Below are 7,861 nucleotides of genomic sequence, written 5' to 3' on the forward strand. Positions count from 1 at the left end.
ACATATTATAGGGAAATGACCTGGATGAAAATGCCTTATATATAGGTTTGGCACTTGAACAAGGGCAAAATAACTAATCTAGGACTTTGTTCAAGAGGTAATGAGCAATGGAAGTTTTTTGAGAACGAAAGTAACATGATGAGAGGTAGGAATTTACCTGGTTTAGGTTGTGGAATAGCAGGACAGGGGGCAACCAAAGGATATTAGTCATTCATGCATGGTTATGAATTATCTTAATTCAATAATTAAGAACATAGGTTTGGGAGGGTGACAAACCATAAGAGACTCTTAATCTCACAAAACAAACTGAGGGCTGCTGGAGGGTGGGGGGGTAGGGATAGGGTGGTTGGATTATAGGCATTGGGGAGGTTATGTGCTATGGTGAGTGCTGTGAACTGTATAAACCTGATAATTCACAGACCTGTACCCCTGGGGAAAATCATACATTATATGTTAATAAAAATAAAAAAAATAAGATCCTCCTGAAACACTACTTTATTCCTTCTTTTCCAATTACTTTAATATTAAAAAAGTTAATTTTTAATATTTTAAATATTATTTAAATAAATAATAGATTATTTAAATAAATAAATTTTAGTAATATTTAATGATATTATTTAATATTAAATATTTAATATTTTAATATTAAAAATAGTTTAGACTGCACTTAACCGCCCTCACTCATATAGCACTTATTGTTTCCTGAAGTTTCTGCTATCTGGTTTCTTCCCCACCTGTTTGACTCCTTAAAGACATCATGTACCTGCTGTTGTCAAGTTAAATAACATATTTTTATTTTTCATTCTATTAAAATTCTGTTAGTCTTCACAATTTTCTCTTACCTTGGCTTCTATGAGTCTGGATTATTTTGCTAGTATTCTTTTCTGTAATTTCTTCTTCTATGGCTCCAGCTTTTACCTTATTCTCCTCCTCTATTGCTGTGTGTTCATAGTTACCAAGAGTTTGCTTTGGGACAGTTAGGCTTGGGTAAAGGATTCTAAGTAATTATATTTCTTTTCATGGCCTCAGTCATATGGTAACTCCCAAGTCTAGACTGTGAACTTACTGATAGCACAGTCTGTATCTTCTCCACCATTGTAGAACCATTGCCTAGCATTCATTCAGTAAGTATGTTCCAGAAGCCTGTGCTAAACCAGGAATCCGGTAGATACAAAACATACAATGGCAATAGGATGGTCATGACCTCTGAAAAGATTATAGTAATAAATCACTCTTAAATGGATGGGTGAATTCCTGTCTTCAGCCTTAGTCTCACTTTTTCTTTAAAAGATTTTATGTATTTATTTGTCAGAGAGAGAGACAGAGAGTGAGCAAGCACAAAAGCAAGGGGAGCAGTAGGTAGAGGAAGAAACAGACCCTCTGTTGAGCAAGGAGCCTGATGTAGGACTTGATCCCAGGACCCTGGGATCATGACCTGAACCAAAGGCAGATGCTTAACCAACTGAGCTGCCCAGGTGTCCCTTAGTCTCACTTTTTTTTTAATTTTTTTTTAAAGATTTTATTTATTTATTTGACAGAGAGAAATCACAAGTAGGCAGAGAGGCAAGCAGAGAGAGAGGAGGAAGCAGGCTCCCCGCTGAGTGGAAAGCCCGATGTGGGGCTTGAACCCAGGACCTGGGATCATGACCTGAGCCGAAGGCAGCGGCTTAACCCACTGAGCCACCCAGGTGCCCCCCCTTAGTCTCACTTTTAAACTCTACACCTCTCAGATATTTTAGCTGTATATTCATGCCAAGGTATCAAGAAAAAGATATCTAAAATAGTCAATCATCTTCTCTAAATTTTTCCTCTTCTTGTGTTTTTTATTTCAGATGGCTGTACTAGTCTTTTCCAAGCCTATTAAGTTAAAAATCCCAATTTTCTTCGATGTTTTTCTCTTTTGACTCTCCACAGCCAACTAATTGCTAAGTTCTTACTGATACTCTTCTGGATCAAGGAATTGACATGCCTTCACAAACATTCTAAGAATTTACTAATGGATCTTTCTCCATTTACTTTCCCCGCTCTAGTATGTCTTGTGCATCGCTGTCAAATTGATAGTCCCAAAGCCCAGCCCTGAATATGTTATTCCACTGCTTGAAAACCATTCCTGACTAACTACTGCCAAGTAAAATGACTATGAACTTTCTCTTTTTACTGCACAACAGGTACTCTGTATTCTAGCCATACAACTATTTAAACATGTCCCATACTTCTGATCTCTAGACCTTTACTTTCAATGTTTCACTCTCATGAGATATCTAGGTAGTTCTGTCTCTACAAGTTCAAATCCTTTTTTTATTCAAGGCCTAACTTAGATGAAACTTCTTTCATAAAAACTTTTTTTCTTTTATGATGCCTCAGCTTTTTATCTCTCCTGAGTTCCATGGGCTTTTATTAATATGCCATCTTCATGTAATCTAACACTTTCTAAATTGAATTATAGTAAGTTTTGTATTTATGCATTTTAGTTTGAATGATTGCCCAGCAAATAGTCACTCCCTTCCTCCCCTACCTTTGAATGGAATATGTTTCTCTGTCCCATCAATATTGGGTTTGGCTGTACATTTGTTTGGGCCAAGGAATGCTAGTGGACCTGACATGAGCAGAGGCCATAAATGTGTTTGTGTGGTTTGGCTTGGATCTTCTGCTTCTGCCTTTGCCATGAGATCATGTCCTGAGAAAAACATATGAAGCAGACTTGAATGCAACATTTAGCCTAAAGCCAGGCACAGTTGACCTATAGCTTAAGGCAAAGCCACCCAGCTGAGCAGACCCTTGAGTATGAACTGGAATCAAACTGCAGATCAGTGAATGTAAGAAAAAAATCCTTATGCTGCAAGCCTCTAAGATTTATTTGGTTGTCTGTAATGAAGCAAAGCTAATTAAGATGCTATCCTATGTAATTCAACACATTTTGATTGAAAACCTGCTATGTCCCAAGCTAAGAACAACGAAGCATGATTCCTGTTCTCATGGAAATCATAGTCTATTTGAGGAGGCAGGAATTAATATAATTACATACTTCTGGGGGCAAAAAAGCCATAACCTTGGAACATGTAAGAAATAGATCTCATCTACCCATGGGCCTCAAAGATTTCCTGAGGAAGCAATTGAATCTGAGACTTGAATAAAAGGTAGGGTTTGATGAAATGAAAATCATGGTGTAAGCAGAAGGGTGAAGGAGGGAGTAAAAATGTTCTTGTATTTCAGACAGAAGTAGTAGTCAGTGTAGCAGCTCATAATGAATAGGTATGTAGCATGTTCCAGGACTATAAAGAAGGCCAGTGTGACTTGCGCCCTACGCTAAGGGTGTTTGAGACAGAGGATAAGGCAAGATGTTGACAAAGGTTTTGGGTTTCATCCTACAAATTTTTAGAAGCCATAGAAAGGCCTTTAAGCAGTGGCATGATCAGATAAGTGTTTTGAAAAGGATCATCTTTGGATGGAGAGAAGATTGGGTGTGGGCTCTGGATTTGATTGTGGAGAGACCAATTAGGCAACTATTGCATGTGACCAGGCTAGAGGTGATGGCAAACGACTAGTGGAAGGAGCAGAGATAGAAGAAGAGAGATTATCCACAGGAAGTACACTTAGTGGGAAAACATGATGGCTTGTATGTGGGTCTGAGGGAAAAGGAAATAGCAAGGAGTTACTTGGGCTTCTTATTTGCCTATCTCAGTGAAATTTGGTTCCATTTCTGGGAAGTAAGAATGAGTTTGGGGATGAGTGTTTGCTTTTCATGAAGCACTAGGGAGGCACTAAGGTGACATTAAAGTTAGGATGTTGACTAGAAGTCTGGGAGTCACCTGCTGACCTCACTCCAAGCCAACCACTTTTCTGAATTTTGTGTTCACCATTCTCTGAGAGTAGCCTTATTACTATTTTTTTTAATTTAAATTCAAGTTAGTTAACATAGAGTGCAGCACTGGTTTCAGGATTATTGTTTGCTTTTAAGGAGAGAGTGGGGAAGAATAGTTTGGAAGTGGGAGTGGGGAACAAGGAGACCTTAATCTCAACTGCTGACACTGAGGCTGCCAGGAACATGAGGTCCTAAGTGAGGAACCATTAATTAAGGTAAAGAAGAAGAAGAGTGCTCAGAAAAAGAAGGGTAGAATAGAGGAAAATTTGCTGACTATGGAGCAATGGTTCCAAAGAACAGAGATTCAATCTCTCATACTAAAATTTCAGTCATTTGAGGCAAAAGAGGGGATAATTAGATTGTTGTAAATATAAATTAGGGAGGAAATCACCAATGTCACTTTCAGACGCATAATTTTCATGTTTTACCACAAGACTTCATGAGAGAATTAAAAAAAAAAAAGTCTGGACAAAGTTTGACTACAGCTTTCAATGTCCTTGGAAAGAATTGGCAGTGTATCATTGGTCTTGCTTTTATGACATGAACAATTAGAATTAAAAGAGTATTTTATATTTCCTCAGAATCTGAATTTCAAGATATTTAATTATGCTCTGGCTATATAAAAGAGAAGTCTGAATGAAATTTGGGAGAAAAATTAGTTCATATTTATTAGAAAACATCCTTACTCCTTGGAGGTTGAATCTCATCATTAGCTTCAGGTACAAAACTTTAAGAAGTCTACTCATTCTAAATTCAAACCTGCCTTTCTAGTTTTAGGTTCCTTTGAGGAAACTAGAAGGCTGATACCAACCAGAGAAAGGGCCTGGGACACTATGGGGAGAAATTACTTAGCATGGACTTGATAGAGTCAGGAGAATTTCTGGGCATATGGCAGGCAGACCCCTTGTTGTAGGGTCAGACCTGTATCTTTATCATTTCTTGTGGTTTTCTTTTGTGTTCTTCCTAAAACAAATAAACAAACAAAGTATTTTTTACCTCCAGTTTGTTTTCTACTAGACACTAAAATGACAGAAAAGGTTTTTGATAATTTTTTGCAGCAACTAATTTATCCTTGAGGCCATTTTTAACTACTTACATTGATCAAAGAGCTCCTCATATTTCATGAACTCCTTTTGATGTTCCAGAAATACATTACAATTTTAAAAATGGTTCGTGGTCAAATAAGTTTGGCTGACACGGATATACCACATCCTTCGAGCATCTGAGATTGACCACATCAAGCCCACATTCCTCTTCAAGACTTCCAGATAAGCTGTCTTTATGTGAGCGCTTATTTTCAAATTGCCCTGTATCTCTCTTAACCTGCTCCATCAACCTCCCCTCCTGACCTTCCAGAACTTTCCACTGTAGGCTCCAGAACTCATGGCCTATCACCAAGCCAAATGTAAACTGGCTTTCATTTTCAATCTTTTCCATGAGCATTTCTTCCACCTTCTTACTCTAACTCAAAACTACTTTAACATTAATGCTCTCCCTGTGATTTTTGTTCCCATACTAAATACTTCAGAACCTGGAGTTGGGATGAGTATCCTTGGTGACTCACTTTATGGTGAGGATCTTGTTCATAAAGTCTTCCCTTCCTCTTTACTTACACAACTATCCTAATTTGAACTCCTTAAATTCTTCTAAATCCCACAATACCTCACTAACTGCATTTCCAGTCCATGGTGTGGCCTCCTTTCAATCCATTCTCCACACTGGTATGATATTGATCTTTTTAATCATGCCATTTCCTTGCTTAAAATCCTTCAATAGCTTCCCACAGCTTTCAAGGATAAAGTTCAAGTTCTTTCATTTAGTATATAAGGCCTTTCGTGACCCCATTTCATTCTATATTGTCAGCTTTATTGTCTGCTACTCCTGCATCTTTACCCTTTGCTCCAGCAATACTGAGTAATTTGTAGTTCTCTGCAGTTTCACAGGGAACCAGACAACTTTCCAGGACCACTCCCTCCCACTGCACTATGCCTGTGGCCCCAACACTCTCTCCATCCCCATCCATCTATTACACACTCACTTCACTGTGCATGGTCTTTGATTTGCAGCTTCTAGAGAGTGACCGTCATGTCTCAGATTCAAATCCCTAGTATTGATAAGTTTTTGTTGGATAAATGAATTAAGGAAGGGATAACCAGAGTGGCTCTACTAATATTCATGGTGCATAATTTTGAGTTGGTATTTTCTCTTTGGAAGTGGGACTCATTTATGTTGCCTTGTTGATTTTCTTTCTATTGCTTTCCATGAAGTGAAGTGTTATATTTATATGTTGGCTGTTGGTGGTGACGGGGAGAGTATGTGCCTATGTGTGTTATGTGTGTTTGTGGATGGGAGAGCTGAAGGAAAAAATGAAATTTCTGAAGATGCTCTCAAAAACCCAGCTTTCAGGAACAATGGGGAATAAATCCCTGGGACTACCTGTCCCAGAATGCTCTTATGGTTTAGGATTAAAGAATTTTAGGGTTCTTCATTCTAGTTTCTCTGTGCATATTCTCTTGGAAAGCTATCAAATTAACATGAGGTTGTCATTAACATCAAAATCTAATCAACCAAATTTACTGTTCACAGAAATAACCCTCAGAGATTTGACATGGACTAACCAGTTAATGAGGATAATGTGCTTTAAAATCAGACTAACTGAAAAATTAGGCAAGTGAAGGTGTCTTTCATGCTCTTCCCTTAGCTTGAATGTCATCTCCTTGCTTTTCTGTTTGGCAGACTCTTATTTGTTCTCTGAGACTTCCTTAAGTGGCCCAAACTGACATAACATCTTTTCATGTTTTCTTTGAAAAGTGTCCTTTTCCTGATACTTATAGCACTGACTGAACTATAAGGTCTTCAAGAACATGGACTGTGTGTGTGTGTGTGTGTGTGTGTGTGTATTCTATTTCAAGTATTGTGTCTAAAGCATAGTAGAAGCTAATTAATATTGTTTAATTTCTGGATCTCAGGACACAACAAAATCTGACACTGGCTATATGGCTTGATTTGAAAAATTACTTGCAAATACAATAACTATGCACTTGAGTTATATGAAAATGTAGAGAATTTGGAATACATATAAGTATATGAAAAAAATTCCCTATAATCTTCACATCGTCTCAGGATCAATTAGTTAGCAATCTGAATACTTTACTTCTGTGTACACACAAAATTTGAGAGTCTAATTGAAATATTTATGACACATTTAAACATTTAACTTAACTTCAGATCAAATCAAGAATCATAAAATGTGATACACTCTTGAGAAATCAAACACTCCCTTGAGGCAAAGCAGTATCAAGGACAGGAGGGACATGTGAGATTAAAAAAAGGAAGTTCAATTTAGGGAAGCATTTAGCCTTGAAAGAGCTATTTACCCTGTATGAGTGAGCATTTAATTCTGAAACCAGATTTTATTTATATAGGATTAGTCTTTTAATTTTTTTCTTACTTTTCTAAATCTGTTTTATAAAGATTGAAGAATCAGTTATTCTAATCTACAGGGAATTGTTTATCCAGCTCACTAGCTGAGGGGTAGCTGGCAGCCGGGATGAAAAGAAATGACTCTGAAACTTTGAGTAGAGATTTCCAGGTGGCTCTTGGCTTCCAGCCCCTTCAGTGATGCCCCAATTATTCCTAATATTCCCAGGTATATATCTCATGAATCCTCAGAATTTCATTTGAAGACATTACTTGAGCATTTGTTAGAAATATGGAAGCTCTACCCACCCCAATTCTACTGACTCGGAAACTACACTATAACAATAATGCCAGGTGACCCTAAGCACAGTAGACAATAGCACCACAGGTTGCTGGAATCCTTGGAACGACAGAGATTACTCATATTTGATGGTTTTGACTTTTATTTTTATTTTATTTTATTTTATTTAAAGATTTTATTTATTTGACAGACAGAGATCACAAGTAGGCAGAGAAGCAGGCAGAGAAAGAGAGAGAGGAGGAAGCAGGCTCCCTGCTGAGCAGAGAACCCGATGCAGG

This window comes from Lutra lutra, chromosome 2 (genome assembly GCF_902655055.1).
Source record: "Lutra lutra chromosome 2, mLutLut1.2, whole genome shotgun sequence".
NCBI classification, from domain to species: domain Eukaryota; kingdom Metazoa; phylum Chordata; class Mammalia; order Carnivora; family Mustelidae; genus Lutra; species Lutra lutra.